This window comes from Bubalus bubalis, chromosome 3 (genome assembly GCF_019923935.1).
Source record: "Bubalus bubalis isolate 160015118507 breed Murrah chromosome 3, NDDB_SH_1, whole genome shotgun sequence".
Classification (NCBI taxonomy): domain Eukaryota; kingdom Metazoa; phylum Chordata; class Mammalia; order Artiodactyla; family Bovidae; genus Bubalus; species Bubalus bubalis.
In genome coordinates, this window is record NC_059159.1 from 113,085,541 (window position 1) to 113,108,500 (window position 22,960).

General features: G+C 37.5%; 1 protein-coding gene across 1 annotated transcript in view; it reads right to left on the reverse strand.

The window, feature by feature from the left end:
* TRPM6 (transient receptor potential cation channel subfamily M member 6) overlaps window positions 1-22,960 on the reverse strand; it is a 191,138-nt gene extending 168,178 nt beyond the window's left edge. Inside the window, exon 1 of the mRNA XM_006057219.4 lies at window positions 22,464-22,960. The gene's annotated coding sequence lies outside the window, so the exon portion shown is untranslated. The remainder of the gene's footprint in view (window positions 1-22,463) is intronic.

The following is a 22,960-nucleotide window of genomic DNA, read 5'->3' on the forward strand; positions in this document are numbered from 1 at the left end:
TTTCTCTGAAATTTACCAGGCATTCTGAGTTAGTTTGCAATATTCACTGCATGCTTCAGTGCTGAGCACTTTGCAGTTCTAACTACCACACCTTCACTGCATTTTGTTAGACTGTAACAAACCGCCAGAAAGTTGAAGGAAAATTCCCTCTCCCCCCACTCTCAAATCAAAAGCCCTAAGTCATCTTCATTGCTTATCTTTGTAACAGTGCCTTGATCATAAGCACTGAAATTCATTATTATTCAGTTGTACGAAAGAACAGTGACAACAAGCACATGAAAAAAGCCAAAGCAAAACAAACAAATCTTTCAGAACTGAAGTTCTTAGCCTACAATTTAAGAGATTCTGGGAACACACTGAATTATATGTAAATTTTAGAGTTGTGTGTATTTTTCTGGGGAAAACATGCTTAGGGCTCATCAGATCCTTAACTGAATTGGACAATAACACACAAAGGAAAGGGCAAGAACCACTACCTCAGAGAAGTATTAAAAATATGTAGTCTCAAAAAAAAAAATATGTAGTCTCAAAAGAGGGCCAAAATAAACAAAATAAGAAAGAGGAGAAATTATAATTAACACCACAGAGATTAAAAAATCATAAGAGAATACTACCATCAGCTATATGACAACAAACTAGACAACCTAGAAGAAATGGATAAATTTTGAGAAACATAAAACCTGTCAAGATTGAATTAGGAAGAAATAGACAATCACTAGTAGTGAAATTGAACTAGTAATCAAAAAACTCCCAGTAAACAAAAAGTCCAGGACCAGACAGTTTCACAGAGAAATTCTACCAAACACATAAATACAAGCTATTATCTATCTTTCTCAAACTATACTAAAAAATTAAAGAGGATACAACATGCTCAGATTCATTCTATGATGTTACCACCGCCCTGATATCAAAACCAAAGAAACTACAAAAAAAGAGTATTACAGGCCAATATCTCTGGTAAACATAGATACAAAAGTACTCAGCTAAATATTAGAAAACCAAATCCAACAATATATTAAAAAGATTATACAGCATGATCAAATGGGACTTATTCCAGGGATGCAAGGAGAGTTTAATATCCACAAGTCAATCAGTGTGATACACCACATTAACAAAAGGAAGAATAAAAATCATATGATCATCTCAAGAGACATTAAAAAAAGCATTTAACAAAATTCAACATCCGTTAACAATAAAAAGTTCTCATCAAAGTGGATATAAAGGGAACATATCTCAACATCAGTTCAGTTCAGTCACTCAGTAGTATCCGAGTCTTTGTGACCGCATGAACCGCAGCACACCAGGCCTCCCTGTCCATCACCAACTCCTGGAGTCCACCCAAACCCATGTCCATTGAGTCAGTGATGCCATCCAACCATCTCATCCTCTGTCATCCCCTTCTCCTTCTGCCCTCAATCTTTCCCAGCATCAGGGTCTTTTCCAATGAGTCAGATCTTCGCATCAGGTAGCCAAAGTATTGGAGTTTCAGCTTCAACATCGGTCCTTCCAATGAACACCCAGGACTGATCTCCTTTAGGATGGACTGGTTGGATCTCCTTGCAGTCCAAGGGATTCTCAAGAGTCTTCTCCAACACCACAGTTCAAAAGCATCAATTCTTCGGCACTCAGCTTTCTTTATAGTCCAACTCTCACATCCATACATGACCACTGGAAAAACCATAGCCTTGACTAGACAGACCTTTGTTGGCAAAGTAATGTCTCTGCTTTTTAATATGCTGTCTAGGTTGGTCATAACTTTCCTTCCAAGGAGTAAGTGTCTTTTAATTTCATGGCTACAATCACCATCTGCAGTGATTTTAGAGCCCAAAAAAATAAAGTCTGACACTCTTTCTACTGTTTCCCTATCTATTTCCCATGAAGTGATGGGACCAGATGCCATGATCTTTGTTTTCTGAATGTTGAGCCCTAAGCCAACTTTTTCACTCTCCTCTTTCACTTTCACCTTCTTCACTACTGCCATAAGGGTGGTGTCATCTGCATATCTGATGTTATTGATATTTCTCCCAGCAATCTTGATTCCAGCTTGTGCTTCTTCTAGCCCAGCGTTTCTCATGATGTACTCTGCATATAAGTTAAATAAGTAGGGTGACAGTATACAGCCTTGATGTACTCCTTTTCCTATTTGGAACCAGTCTGTTGTTCCACGTCCACTTCTCACTGTTGCTTCCTGACCTGCATACAGATTTCTCAAGAGGCAGGTCAGGTGGTCTGGTATTCCCATCTCTTTCAGAATTTTCCACAGTTGATTGTGATCCATGCAGTCTTTGGCATAGTCAATAAAGCAGAAATAGATGTTTTTCTGGAACTCTCTTGCTTTTTCAATGATCCAGAGGATGTTGGCAATTTGATCTCAACATAGTAAAGACCATTTATGACCATTAGCTAACATCATAGTCAATGGTGAATAGCTGAAAGCTTTTCCTATAAAATCAGGAAAAAGATGACACCCATTCTTGCCACTTCTATTTAACATAGTATTGGAAGTTCTAATCACAACAGTCAAACAAGAAAAATAAATAAAAGGAACCCAAACTGGAAAGAAGTAAAACTGTCACTATTTGCAGATGACATATACTTTACATTGAAAACCTTAAAGTGTATGTCAAAAAGCTATTAGAGCAAATAAATAAATTCAGCAAAACTTCAGGATATAAGATTAATATACAGAAATATGTTCCTTTTCTATACACTAAAAATGAACTATTAGAAAGAGAAATCAAAGGAACAATCTTGTTTAAAATCACATCAAACAGAATAAAATAACTGGGAATAAACTTAACCAAGGAAGTGAAAGACCTATACTCTAAAAACTATTAGATATTGATGAAGGAAATTGAAAAATGATACAAGGAAATGGAAAGATATGCTGTGTTCATGAATTAAAGATTTAATATTGTTAAAATGTTCATACAGACCAAAGCTAGCTACAGATTTAATGTAATCGCTATCAAAATACTCATGACACTTTTTAACAGAACTAGAAAAAATAATCCTAAAATTTATATGGAAACACAAGAGACTCCAAAAAGCCAAAACAATCTTGAGGAAAGAACAAAGCTAGAAGTATCATGCTCTCAGACTTCAAACTATACTGCAAGCTATAGTAAACAAAGTAGTATGTTACTGGCACAGAAACAGCCACAAGATCAATGGAACAGAATAGAGATCCCAGAAATAAACCCACACATTTATGGTCAGTTAATCTACCAGAAGAGGGGCAGGAATATACAATGGCAAAGAAAGTCTCTTTAATAAGTGGTTCTGGGAAAACTGAGGAGCTACATGTAAAAGAATGAGATTACAGCACTTCTTACACCATATACAAAAATACACTCAAAATGCACTAAACACAAAAATGTAAGACCAGGAACCATAAAACTCCAAGAAAAAAATATAAGCAGACCACTCTTTGACATAAATTGTAGGAATATTTTTTAGATCTGTCTCCTAAAGGCAACAGAAACAAAGGCAAATATGAACAAATGATACTTAAAAACTTAGCTTTTGTACAGCAAAGGAAACCATCAACAAAATGAAAAGACTACTGAATGAGAGAAAATATTTGCATATGATACCACTGATAAGGGGTTAACATCCAAAATATATAAACAGCTCATACAATTCACACAGCCAGTCCCTCTCATCAGGAAGCTTCCACAAGCCTCTTATCCTCATCCATCAGAGGGCAGACAGAATGAAAACCACAGTCACAGAAAGCTAACCAAACTGATCACATGGCTCACAGCCTTGTCTGACTCAATGAAACTATGAGCCATGCCGTGTAGGGCCCCCTGAGATGGATGGATCATGGTGGAAAGTTCTGACAAAACGTAGTCCACTAGAGAAGGGAATGTCAAGCCACTTCAGCATTCTTGCCTTGAGAACCCCATGAACAGTATGAAAAGGCGAAAAGATATGACACTGAAAGATGAACTCACAGGTGAGTAGGTGCCCAATATGATATTGGAGAGGAGTGGAGAAATAGCTCCAGAAGGAATGAAGAGGCTGAGCGAAAGAGGAAACAAGGCACAGTTGTGGATGGGTCTGGTGGTGAAAGTGAGGTCCAATGCTGTAAAGAACAATATTGCATAGGCACCTGAAATGTTAGGTCCATGAATCAAGATAAATTGGAAGTGGTCAAACAGGAGATGGCAAGAGTGAACATCAACATTTTAGGAATTAGTGAACTAAAATGGATGGGAATGGGTGAATTTAATTCAGATGACCATTATATCTACTACTGTGGGCAAGAATCCCATAGTCAACAAGAGTCCAAAATGCAGTACTTGGGTGCAATCTCAAAAACAACAGAATGATCTCTGTTCATTTCCAAGGCAAACAATTCAGCATGACAATAATCCAAGTCTATACCAAAACCACTGATGTCGAAGAAGCTGAAGTTGAATGGATCTATTAAGACCTACAAGACCTTTTAGAACTAACACCAAAAAAAGATGTCCTTTTCATCAAAGGGGACTGGAAGGCAAAGTAGGAATCAAGAGATACCTGGAATAACAGGCAAGTTTGGCCTTGGAGTACAAAATGAAGTAGGGCAAAGTCTAACAAAGTTTTGCCAAGAGAACACACTGGTCACAGGAAACACCCTCTTCCAACAACACAAGAGACGACTCTACACATGGACATCACCAGATGGTCAATAGCAAAATCACATTGATTATATTTTTTGCAGCTGAAGATGAAGAAGCTCTATAGAGTCTGCAAAAACAAGACCAGGAGCTGACTGTGGCTCAGCTGATGAACTCCTTATTGCCAAATTCAGACTTAAATTGAAGAAAGTAGGGAAAACCACTAGACCATTCAGTAATGACCTAAATCAAATACCTTATGATTATACAGTGAAAGTGACAAATAGATTCAAAGGATTAGATCTGATAGAGTGCCTAAAGAACTATGGATGGAAATTTGTAACACTGTACAGGAGGCAATGATCAAACTATCCCCAAGAAAAAGAAATGCAAAAAGGCAAAATGGTTGTCTGGGAAGGCCTTACAAACAGTTGAGAAAAGAAGTGAAGCAGAAGGCAAAGGAGAAAAGGAAAGAGATATCCATCTGAATGCAGTTCCAGAGAACAACAAGGAGAGATAAGAAAGCCTTCCTAAGTAAACAATGCAAAGAAATAGAGGAAAACAATAGAATGAGAAAGGCTAAAGATCTCTTGAAGAAAATTAGAGATACCAAGGGAACATTTCATGCAAAGATGGGCACAATAAAGGACAGAAACAGTATGTACCTAACAGAAGCAAAAGGTATTAAGAAGAGGTGGCAAGAATACACAGAACTGTACAAAAAAGATCTTCATGGCCCAGAACACCATGATTGTGTGATCACTCACCTAGGGTCAGACAACCTGGAGTGTGAAGTCAAGTGGGCCTTAGGAAAGATCACACCAAAAAAACTAGTGGAGGTGACAAAATTCCAGCTAAGCTATTTCAAATCCTCAAAGATGATGCTGTGAAAGTGCTGCACTCAATATGCTAGCAAATTCGGAAAACTCAACAGTGGCCACAGGACTGGAAAAGGTCAGCTTTCATTCCAATCCCAAAAGAAGGGCAATGCCAAAGAATGTTCAAACTACCACAAAATTGCACTCATTTCACATGCTAGCACGGTAATGCTCAAAATCCTTTAAGCTAGGCTTCAACAGTACATGAACCAAGAACTTTCAGATGTACAGCTGGTTTTAGAGAAGACAGAGGAATGACAGATCAAACTGCCAACATCCACTGGACTATGGAAAAAGCAAGAGAATTCCAAAAAAAACTACTTCTGTTTCATTGACTATGCTAAAGCCTTTGACTGGATCACAACTGTGGAAAATTCTTCAAGAGATGGGAATACCAGACCACCTTACCTGCCTCCTAAGAAACCTGTATGCAAGTCAAGAAGCAACAGTTAGAACTGGACATGAAACAATGGACAGGTTCCAAACTGGAAAAGGAGTACATCAAGGCTGTATATTGTCACCCTGCCTATTTAACTTACATGCAGAGTACATCATGCGAAATGGTGGGCTAGATGAAGCACAAGCTGGAATCAAGATTGTCAGGAGAAATATCAATAACCTCAGATATGCAGATGACACCACCCTTATGGCAGAAAGCAAAGAGGAACTAAAGAGTCTCTTGATGAAAGTGAAAGAGCAGAGTGAAAAACCTGGCTTAAAACTAAACATTCAGAAAACTAACATCATGGCATCTAGGCCAATCACTTCATGGCAAATAGATGGGGAAACAATGGAAACAGTAAGAGACTTTATTTTCATGGGCTCCAAAATCACTGCAGATGGTGACTGCAGCCATGAAATTAAAAGACACTTGCTCCTTGGAAGAAAAGCCATGAGAAACCTAGATAGTGTAATAAAAAGCAGAGACATTACTTTGCACAAAAAGGTCTGCAAAGCTATGGTTTTTCCAGTAGTCATGTATGAATGTGAGAGGTGGACCATAAAGAAGGCTGAGTGCTGAAGAACTGATGTTTTCAAACTGTGGTGTTGGAGAAGACTCTTGAGAGTCCCTTGGACTGCAACATCAAACCAGTCCATCCTAAAGGAAATCAATCCTAAATACTGATTGGAAGGACTGATGGCCAAGTTGAAGCTTCAGTACTTTGGCCACCTGATGTGAAGAGCCAACTCATTAGAAAAGATCCTGACGCTGGGAAAGACTGAAGTCAGGAGAAGAAGGGGATGACAGAGGATGAGAAGATTGGATAGTATCACCAACTCAACAGACCTGAGTTTGAGGATTCTCCAGGAGATGGTGAAGGACAGGGAAACCTGGTGTGCTGTAGTCCTTGGGTCACAAAGAGTCAGACACAACTGAGTAAATACAATTCAATACCAAAAAAAAAAAAAAAAAAAGATTTAAAAATTGGCAAAAAGGCTGAACAGTCATTTTCCCAAAGAAGACATACAGATGGCCAACAAGCACATGAACAGATGCTCAACATCCTAAACCATCTGGGTAATGCAAATCAAAACCACAGTGAACTATCATCTCATGCCTGTCAGAATGGCTCTTATCAAAAATATCACAGATAATAAATCTTGGAAAAGATATGTAGAAAAGGACATCCTTATCCACACTTGGTGGGAATGTAAATTGGTGCAGCCACCATGGAAAACAGCATGGAGGTTCCTCAACAAAGTAAAAATAGAACTATATCATCCAGCAATCCCACTCGTAGGTATATACCTGGATAAAACAATAATTTGAGAAGATACTTGCACCCCAATATTAAGTGCAGTGCTATTTGCAATAGCCAGAACATGGAAGCAACCTAAATGTCCATCAGCAGAGGAATAGATAAAGAAGATGTGGTACATCTATACAGTGAAATATTATATGTAAAAAGAACAAAATAATGCCATTTGCAGCAACATGAATGGACCTAGAGATTGTTATACTATGAACTAAGTCAGACTCAGAAAGACAAATATTATATGATATTGCTTATATGTGTAACCTAAGAAAGGGGCACAAATGAACTTAATTAAAAAACAGAAGTGCAGTCACAGATGTAGAAAACAAACTTATGGTTACCAGAGGATAAGGTGGGAAAGGATAAACAGGAGATTGGGATTGACATATACACACTATTGTATATAAAATAGATAACTAATAAGAACCTATGGTATAGTATCGTTAACTCTACTCAATATTCTGTAAAAGCCTATATGGGAAAAGAATCTAAACAACAACAACAAAAAATGGATACCTGTACATGTATAAGTAATTTACTTTGCTGAACACCTGAAACAAACAAAACACTGTAAGTAAATCAACTATACTCCAATTAAAATTTTTTAAAAACTAAAAACAGAGCTACCACATGATCCAATAATTCCACTCCTGGTTATACATCTGAAGAATGTAAAAACACTAATTTAAAAAGATATGTGCATAGTGCACTGGGACGACCCAGAGGGATGGTATGGGGAGGGAGGAGGGTTCAGGATGGGGAACACATGTATACCTGTGGCGGATTCATTTTGATATTTGGCAAAACTAATACAATTTTGTAAAGTTTAAAAATAAAATAAAATTAAAAAAAAAAAAAAAAAAGAAGAAGCAGGAGTAAGAGATTTGGAGAATGAGAAAGATTTAAGATGCCTCTAGTGGCCTGAAGATAAAGGGGCCATGTGTCAAGGAAATAAAGATCTCAGTTCCACGAACAAAAGACACTGAATTTTTCGAACAACCTGAATGCTCTTGGAAGCAGACTCTTCCCAGAGACTTCAGATAACAGCCCAGCCCAACTGACACCTTGATTTTGGTTTTGGGAGGCCCAGTTGAGCCAGAGAACCCAGTTGAGCCACACTATGCTCAGATTTCTGACTCAGAATTGTGAGATAATTAATGAGTACTGTTTTAAGCTATTATGTTTGTGGCAATATGTTACTTCAATAAAAGAAAACTAAAAAAAAAAAAAAAAGATATGTGCACCCCAAAGTTCACAGCAACATTTTTACAATTGCCAAATATGGAAGCAACATAAGTGTCCATTAACATATGAATAGATAAAGAAGATATATATTACATACACACACAAAGGAATATTACTTAGCCATAAAAAAAATGAAATTTTGCCATGTGTAACAAAATGGAAGACCCGTAGGCTATTATGCTTAGTGAAGTAAGTCAAAGAAGGATAAATATTGTGTGCTATCACTTACATGTGGAATTAAAAAAACAACAACAACAAATGAATACACCAAAACAGAAACTGACTCACAGATACAGAGAACAAACTAGTTACCAGTGAGGAGATGGAAGCACGGAGAGGCAAGATAAGGGTAGAGAACTAACAAGTACAAACTACTATGTACAAAATAAACAAGTTACCAGGATATACTGTACAGCACAGAGACTATAGTCAATATTTGATAATATTACTTATTCACATATGGATCAAAACTTTCAAGAAAGGACTACATTATCTCCATAAAACAGCAAAGCCCAATATTAACTATTTTCAGTGACATACAATATCACTACCTATTTTTATTATGAGTATTATGAGGTTACTATAATTAAAGCATAATAAGCAAGGAGATCTAACCAGTCCATTTTAAAGGAGATGAGTCCTGTGTGTTCATTGCAAGGACTGATGCAAAGGCTGAAACTCCAATACTTTGGCCACCTCATGCAAAGAGCTGACTCATTGGAAAAGACCCTGATGCTGGGAAGGATTGGGGTCAGGAGGAGAAGGGAACGACAGAGGATGAGATGCCTGGATGGCATCACCAACTCAATGGACATGAGACTGAGTAAACTCCGGGACTTGGTGATGGACAGGTAGGCCTGGCATACTGCGATACATGGGTCACAGAGTTGGATACGACTGAGTGACTGAAGTTGAACTGAATATGTTGATGGGTTACCCCCACCAAAAAAAAACCTTATAGGAGTCATATGTATACAACCATGCAGTTTCAACAAGTGTGTGCTCTCAGATAATTACTTAATGGGATTATCTTGCCTACATTTCTGGTGGCTGGGACATCTCTCAGAGTTAAGGGTCATGTGTCCTTACTACTTACTCTGTATAAGCCTCTGGCTTGATTCCTGAAAAATAATCCTTTGAAATATGTCAATAGTTTGATTTGACTTTTGCTAAGATTTATTTTCTTTGAATAGAAACTGTCTCCCCATTCTTGGTTTGAGAGATACTACACCCTCTTCCCCACTCTCTCGCTGCCTTTCTTCTGCCTCATACCCTTCTACAGTTTTTTGTTTTTTTTTTTCCTCCTTCTATAGGTTGAAAGAGGCAGTGGTCCTAAGTATGTGGCCACCATCTTCTTTCTCTCTTCTCCCTCAATATCTCAATTACTCCTGCTGCTTCAGTGGGCACCTCCAGGAAAGCGACTCTAACGTGCAATCCTTCACCCTCAAGACTTTTCAGCCTAAAATCCCTGACTACTTGTTAACATTTCCAGCTACCACCAAGTTCAATTTAACTCTTCTAAACTAGCCTTGCCTTCATTCTCCCAATTCCCATTCTTACTTCTCTACTTCTAGCAATCGTCCATTATTGTCTGTTTTACCAAGGTCTGAAAATTCAGTGTCATGTTTTATCTAACTCTCTCTGCCTCAGGATCCCTTCTCACTCACTAGTATATCTCATAATTGTCCAAGTTTTATGCTTTTTATCCTTCATTTAAAAAAAAAAACTCTTGGGGGAATTCCCTGGCAATCCAGAGGTTGGGGCTCCAAGTTTCTACTGCAATGGGTCTGGATTCAATCCCCAATCAGGGAACCAAGATCCGACAAGTTGCACAGCATGGCCAAAGATAAATAAAATTAAAACATGTAGGTCATATGGAATTCTTCATGATCTCTCCTTTTTAACTTTTGATACTTTATTTGCTAAAATATTTAGTGGCAAAGAAACATTTATCTGATGTTTAGCAACTTCTTCCATTTTTACTTCAATTTCTTCTATTAAATTCAAGTCTATGTAGTACTTTTCATGATGCCATTTTATTAAATATAAACCTACTTCTGTCTAGCTTTCCTCTACCCACCAGTTTATTTCCATCCATCAATTTCTCTATACACCAAGAGGTACTGGACATGATTCTCATTTATTGCTGTCAAACATTACTTCTGAGACTTCCCTGGTGGTCCAGTGGCTAAGACTCCATGCTCCCAGTGCAGAGGGCCTGGGTTTCATCCCTGGTCAGGGAACTAGATCTCACATACTGCAACCAAGTGTTCACATGCCACAACAAAAGGTCCTGCTTGCTGCAATGAAGACTGAAGATTCTGTGTGCCACAACTAAGACCTGGTGCAGCCAGATAAATAAGTGCTAAAAAATACATTGCCTCTAAGTGACAGTGGTGGCATTTTTACATTCTTCTTCACACTTATCTGAATTGCTTAAATTCCTAGGAGTATACTTCATTTCAATAAATTAATTAATACATTAAATTAAATTTTAAAATACTTCAGAATTTCAAGCACACGGAAAGATCACAAAAGAAGAGCGTGTTAACAGATGTAGAGAACAACCAAATGGATACCAAGGAGAGAAGAGGAGGTGGGAGGAATAGGGAGATTGGGGTATATATATATACACACACACACTGCAATGTATAAAAGAGATAACTAATGAGAACCTTGGCTTCCCTCATAGCTCAGTTGGCAAAGAATCCACCTGCAATGCAGGAGATCCCGGTTCGATTCCTGGGTCAGGAAGATCCCCTGGAGAATAGATAGGTTAACCACTTGAGAATTTTTGTGCTTCCCTTGTGGCTCAACTAGTAAAGAATCTGCCTGTAATGTGGAAGACTTAGGTTGGATCCCTGGGTTGGGAAGATCCCCTGGAGAAGGGAAAGGTTACCCACTCCAGTATCCTGACCAGGAGAATTCCATGGACTGTATAGTCCATAGGGTCACAAAGAGTCAGACATGACTATGTACAATGAGAACCTACTGTATGGCACAAGGAACTCAACTCAATGGCCTGTGGCAACCTAAATGGGAAGGAAATCCAAAAAAGACGGGATATAGATACACACATTGCTGATTTGCATTGCTGTACAGCAGAGACTAATACAACATTGTAAAGGAAATTTACTCAAATAAAAATTAATTTAAAAATAGAAGACTGTGTTAACAATGCAGTAAGATTAGATCTCAATTACAGAAGAAAACCTATTAAAAATTCCAATATGGAGGCTGAACAACACACTGCTGAATAACCAACAATCATAGAAGAAATCAAAATATGCATAGAAACGAATGAAAATGAAAATACAACAACCCAAAATCTATGGGATACTGTAAAAGCAGTGCTAAGGGGAAAGTTCATAGCAATACAGGCACACCTCAAGAAACAAGTCAAATTAATAACCTAACTCTACACCTAAAGCAACTAGAAAAGGAAGAAGTGAAGAACCCCAGGGTTAGCAGAAGGAAAGAAATCTTTAAAATTAGGGCAGAAGTAAATGCAAAAGAAACAAAAGAGACCATAGCAAAAATCAACAAAGCCAAAAGCTGGTTCTTTGAAAGGATAAATAATATTGACAAACCATTAGCCAGACTCATCAAGAAACAAAGGGAGAAAAATCAAATCAATAAACTTAGAAATGAAAATGGAGAGATCACAACAGACAACACAGAAATACAAAGGATCATAAGAGACTACTATCAGCAATTATATGCCAATAAAATGGACAATGTGGAAGAAATGGACAAATTCTTAGAAAAGTACAACTTTCCAAAACTGGACCAGGAAGAAATAGAAAATCTTAACAGACCCATCACAAGCACGGAAATTGAAACTGTAATCAAAAATCTTCCAGCAAACAAAAGCCCAGGTCCAGACGGCTTCACAGCTGAATTCTACCAAAAATTTAGAGAAGAGCTAACACCTATCCTAATTAAACTCTTCCAGAAAATTGCAGAGGAAGGCAAATTTCCAAACTCATTCTATGAGGCCACCATCACCCTAATATCAAAACCTAACAAAGATGCCACAAAAAAAGAAAACTACAGGCCAATATCACTGATGAACATAGATGCAAAAATCCTTAACAAAATTCTAGCAATCAGAATCCAACAACACATTAAAACGATCATACACTATGACCAAGTGGGCTTTATCCCAGGGATGCAAGGATTCTTCAATATCCACAAATCAATCAATGTAATTCACCACATTAACAAATTGAAAAATAAAAGCCATATGATTATCTCAATAGATGCAGAGAAAGCCTTTGACAAAATTCAACATCCATTTATGATAAAAACTCCAGAAAATAGGAATAGAAGGAACATACCTCAACATAATAAAAGCTATATATGACAAACCCACAGTAAACATTATCCTCAATGGTGAAAAATTGAAAGCATTTCCCCTAAAGTCAGGAATAAGACAAGGGTGTCCACTTTCACCACTACTATTCAACATAGTTTTGGAAGTTTTGGCCACAGCAATCAGAGCAGAAAAAGAAATAAAAGGAATCCAAATTGGAAAAGAAGAAGTAAAACGCTCACTGTTTGCAGATGACATGATCCTCTACATAGAAAACCCTAAAGACTCCACCAGAAAATTGCTAGAGCTAATCAGTGAATATAGTACAGTTGCAGGATATAAAATCAACACACAGAAATCCCTTGCATTCCTATACACTAATAATGAGAAAATCAGATCAGATCAGTCACTCAGTCGTGTCCGACTCTTTGCGACCCCATGAATCACAGCACACCAGGCCTCCCTGTCCATCACCAACTCCTGGCGTTCACTGAGACTCACATCCATCGAGTCAGTGATGCCATCCAGCCATTTCATCCTCTGTAGTCCCCTTCTCCTCCTGCCCCCAATCCCTCCCAGCATCAGGGTCTTTTCCAATGAATCAACTCTTTGCATGAGGTGGCCAAAGTACTGGAGTTTCAGCTTTAGCATCATTCCTTCCAAAGAAATCCCAGGGCTGATCTCCTTCAGAATGGACTGGTTGGATCTCCTTGCAGTCCAAGGGACTCTCAAGAGTCTTCTCCAACACCACAGTTTAAAAGCAGCAATTCTTTGGCGCTCAGCTTTCTTCACAGTCCAACTCTCACATCCATACATGACCACAGGAAAACCCATAGCCTTGACTAGACGAACCTTTGTTGGCAAAGTAATGTCTCTGCTTTTGAATATGCTATCTAGGTTGGTAATAACTTTCCTTCCAAGGAGTAAGCGCCTTTTAATTCCATGGCTGCAGTCACCATCTGTAGTGATTTTGGAGCCCAGAAAAATAAAGTCTGACACTGTTTCCACTGTTTCCCCATCTATTTCCCATGAAGTGGTGGGACCGGATACCATGATCTTCGTTTGCTGAATGTTGAGCTTTAAGCCAACTTTTTCACTCTCCACTTTCACTTTCATCAAGAGGCTTTGAGTTCCTCTTCACTTTCTGCCATAAAGGTGGTGTCATCTGCATATCTGAGGTTATTGGTATTTCTCCCGGCAATCTTGATTCCAGCTTGTGTTTCTTCCAGTCCAGCGTTTCTCATGATGTACTCTGCATATAAGTTAAATAAACAGGGTGACAATATACAGCCTTGATGAACTCCTTTTCCTATTTGGAACCAGTCTGTTGTTCCATGTCCAGTTCTAACTGTTGCTTCCTGACCTGCATACAGATTTCTCAAGAGGCAGGTCAGCTGGTCTGGTATTCCCATCTCTTTCAGAATTTTCCACAGTTAATTGTGATCCACACAGTCAAAGGCTTTGGCATAGTCAATAAAGCAGAAATAGATGTTTTTCTGGAACTCTCTTGCTTTTTCTATGATCCAGTGGATGTTGGCAATTTGATCTCTGGTTCCTCTGCCTTTTCTAAAACCAGCTTGAACATCAGGAAGTTCATGGTTCACGTATTGCTGAAGCCTGGCTTGGAGAATTTTGAGCATTACTTTACTAGTGTGTGAGATGAGTGCAATTGTGCAGTTTGAGCATTCTTTGGCATTGCCTTTCTTTGTGATTGGAATGAGAAAATAGAGAAATTAAGGAAACAATTCCATTCACCATTGCAATGAAAAGAATAAAATACTTAGGAATATATCTACCTAAAGAAACTAAAGACCTATATATAGAAAACACTGGTGAAAGAAATCAAAGAGGACACTAATAGATGGAGAAATATATCGTGTTCATGGATCAGAAGAATCAATATAGTGAAAATGAGTATACTACCCAAAGCAATCTATAGATTCAATGCAATCCCTATCAAGCTACCAACGGTATTTTTCACAGAGCTAGAACAAATAATTTCACAATTTGTATGGAAATACAAAAAACCTAGAATAGCCAAAGCAATCTTGAGAAAGAAGAATGGAACTGGAAGAATCAACCTGCCTGACTTCAGGCTCTACTACAAAACCACAGTCATCAAGACAGTATGGTACTGGCACAGGCAGAAATATAGATCAATGGAACAAAATAGAAAGCCCAGAGGTAAATCCAAGCACCTAAGGATACCTTATCTTTGACAAAGGAGGCAAGAATATACAATGGAGAAAAGCCAATCTCTTTAACAAGTGGTGCTGGGAAAACTGGTCAACCACTTGTAAAAGAATGAAACTAGAACACTTTTTAACACCGTATACCAAAATAAACTCAAAATGGATTAAAGATCTAAATATAAGACCAGAAACTATAAAACTTCTAGAGGAGAACACAGGCAAAACACTCTCCGACATAAATTACAGCAGGATCCTCTATGACCCACCTCCCAGAATATTGGAAATAAAAGCAAAAATAAACAAATGGGACCTAATTAAAATTAAAAGCTTCTGCACAACAAAGGAAACTATAAGCAAGGTGAAAAGACAGCCTTCAGAATGGGAGAAAATAATAGCCAATGAAGCAACAGACAAACAACTAATCTCAAAAATATACAAGCAACTCCTGCAGCTCAATTCCAGAAAAATAAACGACGCAATCAAAAAAATGGGCCAAAGAACTAAATAGACATTTCTCCAAAGAAGACATACAGATGGCTAACAAACACATGAAAAGATGCTCAACATCACTCATTATCAGAGAAATGCAAATCAAAACCACTATGAGGTACCATTTCACACCAGTCAGAATGGCTGCGATCCAAAAGTCTACAAGCAATAAATGCTGGAGAGGGTGTGGAGAAAAGGGAACCCTCTTACACTGTTGGTGGGAATGCAAACTAGTACAGCCACTATGGAGAACAGTGTGGAGATTCCTTAAAAAACTGGAAATAGAACTGCCTTATGACCCAGCAATCCCACTGCTGGGCATACATACCGAGGAAACTAGAATTGAAAGAGACACGTATACCCCAATGTTCATCGCAGCACTGTTTATAATAGCCAGGACATGGAAGCAACCTAGATGTCCATCAGCAGATGAATGGATAAGAAAGCTGTGGTACATAAACACAATGGAGTATTACTCAGCCATTAAAAAGAATACATTTGAATCAGTTCTAATGAGGTGGATGAAACTGGAGCCTATTATACAGAGGGAAGTAAGCCAGAAAGAAAAACACCAATACAGTATACTAACACATATATATGGAATTTAAAGGTGGTAATGATAACCCTGTATTTGAGACAGCAAAAGAGACACAGATGTATAGAACAGTCTTTTGGACTCTGTGGGAGAGGGAAAGGGTAGGAGGATTTGGGAGAATGGCATTGAAACATGTATAATATCATATAAGAAATGAATCGCTAGTCCAGGTTTGATGCAGGACACAGGATGTTTGGGGCTGGTGCACTGGGATGACCCAGAGGGATGGTATGGGGAGGGAGGTGAGAGGGGAGTTCAGGATGGGGAGCACGTGTACACCCGTGGCGGATTCATGTTGATATATGGCAAAACCAATACAATACTGTAAAGTAATAAACCTTCAATTAAAATAAATAAATTTAATAACAATAAAAGAAGAACACTGTGTTAACAACTCAAGAGCACTCTAAAAACAATGTGAATTTGAAAAAAAATCAAATTTATATTCAGCCATGTCTTTGTCTTTCTTTGATTAAATAAAGCAATGATGTTGAATTCAAATACATATATATATAACTATAGATAAGAAAAATCAAGCTAAAACCATGACTGTCTCTGGAAATAGGATTTTAATTTTTCTATACCATCATGCTCTCATGAATTTTCAAAATGAGCATATATTCCTTGTATGGTCAGAAAAATAAGATACATTTCTAAATACAAATTTATTATTTATAGATGATAGATTTAGCCATGAACAGATACAGTCATGTGCTGTGTTAACATCTTTGTCTGCAAGACTTTACAGCTGCTTGTTTAACAATGAAACACAGTGATCATATGATGCCTGTAAAGCTTAGTTAGAATTCTATTAGACATTATTGAATACACTCATACTTTTGCACCTGCAACTTTACAAGCTCAAGTTAGAAAAACTATCATATTAAAAAAATAAAAATATTGCCTTCAAATTTTAATAAGCATTGCAGAATTATGTAATAATGCCCTTTGTAAGACTGATAATTAATACCTTTCATCTTAAGGTCAAGCCAATATATTTTAAACAGTTAATTAAAAATATTGAGCTATTTATATGAAAAACAATACTATTTTTAAAAGTCCAGGTGTTCAAAAGGCTCAGTAAGCCTTTAGAGACACCCAAATAAAATATTCAGGAGCAATGTAATGACTACAACATCACTCTATCTTGGACTAAAAAACAAAACCATAAACTTCCTTTTCTGTAGTGTTTTTGTCTAGTTTTGGTATTAGGGTAATGGTGGCCTCATAGAATGAATTTGGGAGTGTTCCATTCTTTTATTTTTTTTAAAATATATTTTTAGAAAGATAGGTATTTGGTAGAATTCCCCTGTGAAGCTGTTCAATCCTGGACTTTTTGTTTGTTGGAAGTTTTTAAATTACAGGTTCAATTCCACTACTAGTTATCAAGCTGTTTAAATTGTCTGTTTCTCCTTGGTTCAGTCTTGGCAGATTATATGTCTAAAAATGTACCTGTTTCCTCTAGGTGGTCTGATTTGTTGGCATATAACTGATGGTAGTATTCTCTTATAATTTTCTACATCTCTGTGGTATTGGTTGTAATTTCTCTTCTATCATTTGTTATTTTGTTTATTTTTTCCTCTTTCTTTTCTTCTTGGTTACCCAGGCTAATGGTTTGTCAGTTTTGTTTAGCTTTTTCAAACACCAGCTCTTGGTTTCATTGATCTTTCCTATTGTTCTTTGAATTTCTGTTTTATTTACTTCTCTGGTCTTTATTATTTCCTATCTTCTGCTGACTTTGGGCTTTGTTTTTTTTCTTCCTTTTCTCACTTCTTTAGATGGTAGGTTATGCTTTTTATTTGAGATTTTTCTTGGAAAAGAATAAAATAACTAGGAATAAACTTAACCAAGTAGGTGAAAGATCTATACTCTTTGAAAGTATAAGATACTACATGGAGGAAACTGAAGATGGTACAAACAAATGCAAATGTATGTCATGTTCATGGACTGAATGAATTAATAGTTAAAGTGTTCATACTACTTAAGCTATCTACAGATTTAAAACAATCCCTATCAAAATAGCCATGACATTTTTCAAATAACTAACCTTATGGATAATTACAAATAATTCATATGGAACCACAAAAGTTGCCAAAGCAAACTTGAGAAAAAAGAACAAAGCTAGAGGTAACATACTCCCAGACTTCAGACTACACTACAAAGCCACAGTAATCAACAGTATGGTTCTGGCACAAAAACTGACACATAACGCAATGGAACAGAATAGAGAGCCCAGAATTAAACCCATGCACTTATGGCCAGTTAATATATAAGCAAAGGGGCGAGAATATACAGTGTACAAAAGACAATCTCTTCAGTAAGTGGTGCTGGGAAAACTAAAGAACTACATATAAAAAAATTAGATTTGAATATTTCCTCACACTACATATAAAAATAAACTTAAAATGGATTAAAGAGCCACATATAAGACCTGAAACCATAAAACTCCTAGAAGAAAACACAGGCAGAATACTCTTTGACATCAGTTCAGTTCAGTTGCTCAGTCATGTCCAACCCTTTGCAACCCCATGAACCACAGCGCACCAGGCCTCCCTGTCCATCACCAACTCCTGGAATTTACCCAAACTCATGTCCATTAAGTCGGTGATGACATCCAGCCATCTCATCCTCTGTCGTCCCCTTCTCCTCCTTCCCTCAATCTTTCCCAGCATCAGGGTCTTTTCCATCGAGTTAGCTCTTTGCATCAGGTGGCCAACGTACTGGAGTTTCAGCTTCAGCATCAGTCCTTCCAAAGAACACCTACGACTGATCTCCTTTGGGATGGACTGGTTGGATCTCCTTGTAGTCCAAGGAACTCTCAAGGGTCTTCTCCAACAACACAGTTCAAATACATCAATTCTTCGGTGCTCAGCTTTCTTTACAGTCCAACTCTCACATCCATACATGACCACTGGAAAAACTATAGCCTTGACTAGACGAATCTTTGTTGGAAAAGCAATATCTCTGCTTTTCAATATGCTATCTAGATGGGTCATAACTTTCCTTCCAAGGAGTAAGTGTCTTTTAATTTCATGGCTGCAATCACCATCTGAAGTGATTTTGGAGCCCCCCAAAAATAAAGCCAGCCACTGTTTCCACTGTTTCCCCATCTATTTGCCATGAAGTGATGGGACTGGATGCCAAGATTTTAGTTTTCTGAATGTTGAGGTTTAAGCCAACTTTTTCACTCTTCTCTTTCACTTTCATGAAGAGGCTCTTTAGTTCTTCTTCACCTTCTGTCATAAGGGTGGTGTCATCTACATATCTGAGGTTATTGATATTTCTCCTGGCAATCTTGATTCCAGCTTGTGCTTCTTCCAGCCCAGCGTTTCTCATGATGTACTCTGCATAGAAGTTAAATAAGCAGGGTGACAATATACAGCCTTGACGTACTCCTTTTCCTATTTGGAACCAGTCTGTTGTTCCATGTCCAGTTCTAACTGTTGCTTCCTGACCTGCATACAGGTTTTCAAGAGGCATAAATCATAGCAATATTTTTTAGACCTGCCTCCTAAAGCAAAAGAAACAAAAGCAAAATTAAACAAGTGGAACCAGTTAAAGTTAAAAGCTTTTGCAGAGCAAAGGAAACCATTAACAAAATGAAAAGACAACCTATTGACTGGAAGAAAATAATTGCAAATGATATGACCAGCAAGCGGTTAATATCCAAAATATATAAACAGATCACCAACTCAATATTTAAAAAAAAAAATAGGCAGAATACCTAAACCTGCATAGACATTTTCCTGAAGAAAATATACAGATGGCCAACAGGCACTTGAAAAGATTCTCAATATTGCTAATCATCAGGGAAATGCAAATCAAATTCTCAATGAGATTTCACTTCATATGTGTCAGAATGGCTACGACCAAAAAGTCTACAGACATACAGATGTTGAGAACAGATATATGGATATCAGAGGGGGAAGAGGAGTGAGATGAACTGGGAGATCGTGATTGATATATATATATACACATACACTGTTATGTATAAAGTAGATAACTAATGAGAATCTACTATCAATATATAGCACAGAGGACTCTATTCAATTCTCTGTTGTAACCTAAATGGGAAGGAAATCCAAAAAAGAGAGGATATATGTATACATATCGCTGATTCACTTCACTGTACAGCAGAAACTAACATTGTAAAGCAATTATACTCCAATAAAAATTAATAAAAATAAATTTACCTTATGAATTTTAAAAAGTCTACAAATAATAAATATTGGAGAGGATGTGGAGAAAAGGGAACCCTGAGCCACTGTTAGTGGGAATGTAAATTTGTGCAAGCACTATGGAAAACAGTATAGAGGTTCCTCAAAAAAATTTAAAAAACAGAATTGCCACATGACTTCTAGAGATTCCTCAAAAAATTATAGTATACAAAAGTTCCCCCCAAAATTTAAAAAATAGAACTACTATATGACTTTATTTTCTTGGGCTCCAAAATCACTGCAGATGGTGACTGCAGCCATAAAATTAAAAGTCACTGCAGAGGGTGACTGCAGCCATGAAATTAAGACACTTGCTCCTTGGATGAAAAGCTATGACAAACCTAAACAGCATATTAAAAAGAAGAAACATTACTTTGCCAACAAAGGTCCGTATAGTCAAAGCTATGGTTTTTCCAGTAGTCATGTTTGGATATGAGAGTTGGACCATAAAGAAAGCTGAGCACCGAAGAATTGATGCTTTTGAACTGTGGTGTTGGAGAAGACTCTTGAGAGTCCCTTGGACTGCAAGCAGAGAAAACCAGTCAATCCTATAGGAAATCAGTCCAGAATCTTCATTGGAAGGATTGATGCTGAAGCTGAAGCTGAAACTCTAGTACTTTGGCCACCTGATACAAAGAACTGACTCATTGAAAAAGACCCTGATGCTGGGAAAGATTGAAGGCAGAAAGAGAAGGGGACAATGGAGGATGAGATGGTTGAATGGCATCATCGACTTGATGGACATGAGTTTGGGTAAGCTCCAGGAGTTGGTGATGGACAAGGAGGCCTGGCATGCTGCAGTCCATGGGGTCACAAAGAGTTGGACACGACTGAGAAACTGAACTGAACTGAACCATATGATCAAGCAATCCCACTCCTGGGAATATATAAAACAATAATACTAAGTCAAAAATATACTTGCACACCAGCGTTCATAGCCATCACTATTTACAATGGTCAAGATAGGGAAGCAACCTAAGTGTCCATCAATAGATGAATGAATAAAGAAGATGCCATATATACATGCAATGGAATATTATTTCAGGATAAAAAGGATGGAATTTTTCTATTTGCAGGAATGTGGATGAACCTAGAGAATATCATGCTTAGTGAAATAAATCAAAGAGAAAGACTTAGATGATCACTTATATGTGGAATCTAAAAAATAATACAATGATACAAGATACACACACACACACACACACATCTCAAAACAGAAACAGACTCACAGATATTGAAAACAAATTAGTGGTTACTAGAGGGGAAAAGGAAGAGGGGAAGGACAAATTAAGGGTATGCAATTAAAAGATGCAAACTATATGTATAAAATAGATAAGTAATAAGGATATATTATATAACACAAGGAATTATAGCCAGTATCCTGTAATAACTTTTAATGGAGTATAATCTATTAAAACACTGAATCACTATGCTGTACACCTGAAACTAATATACCTTGATTGTAAATCAACTATATTTTAATACAAAAACAACTTTTATAATTCTAACATGTGTCTTACCATAGAATTGGCATCTGTTGATTATTATTCCCTTGTAAACTGATTACATTTTCCTGACTGTTTGCATGTTAAGTACTTTGGATTTTGTCCCAAATATTGCATGGTGAGATTATGGGTCCTTTTAAAATCCACTAAAGGATGTTGATTTTTTTAAAAGTAGGCACTCAGCCCATTTAGGTTCAGACCATAAACTCTGTCTCTTTTGTGGGTATGGTTCTAAAGTCAGTTTAGTTGTCAAAGTCTTGGCTATGTTGCTAAGGGCCTGCCCCATGCATGCATCACTCAGATACCAGTGAAGAAACTGGGCACAAGTTCATACTGTGGTTTAGTTCTCAATGTCTTTGCTGTATAGCTTTTAATCTGGCCCACGAATGTGTACCTTAGGGCAGTGGTCCCCAGCATTTTTGGCACCAGGGACCGGTTTCATGGAAGACAATTTTCCACGGATCAGGGGTAGTGGGGCAGGGGAGATGGTTTTGGGATGATTCAAGAACAATTACATTTATTGTGCACTTTATTTCTGTAATTATTACAAGCTCCACCTCAGATCATCAGACATTAGATCCCAGAGGCTGGGGACCCCTACCTTAGGGATGAGCCCAGGACTAGTGCCAGTTTATATACAGAATTACAGAATTATGTACTTACCAGCTCTCTTATCTCCAGAATTCTTTCTTCTACTCAAAGCAGCTTTCTTTCTTGGTCTTCTACCCCAAAAATGAAGCTTCTCTCAGAATTTGGACTGCCCACGCTGCCACAGTAGTTCTGCTGAGTGTTTACTCTTTATTCAAAGCTGGGGAAAAGGGTAAGAAATAAAACCAGAAAACTTAACATTGTATGAGTTGGTTTGCCAAATTTGACTTCTGCTTCCAATCCAGTAGTTTTCATTTAGTTTTCAGAGACCACAGATCTATTTTTGCTGAAGTTTTTAGTTGTAATTAGTGGGAAAGAGAAAGAATGTACTGAGTTTATTGCACCTTGATCAGCCCTTAAAGACCTAATTTTATGCTCACTTACTTTTTAAAATATTTGGCTGTCCCAAGTCTTAAGTGTGGCATGACAGATGTGAGATCTAGTTCCCTGACCAGGGATTGAACCCAGGCACTCCAAATTGGGAGCACAGAGTCTTAATCACAGGACTGCCA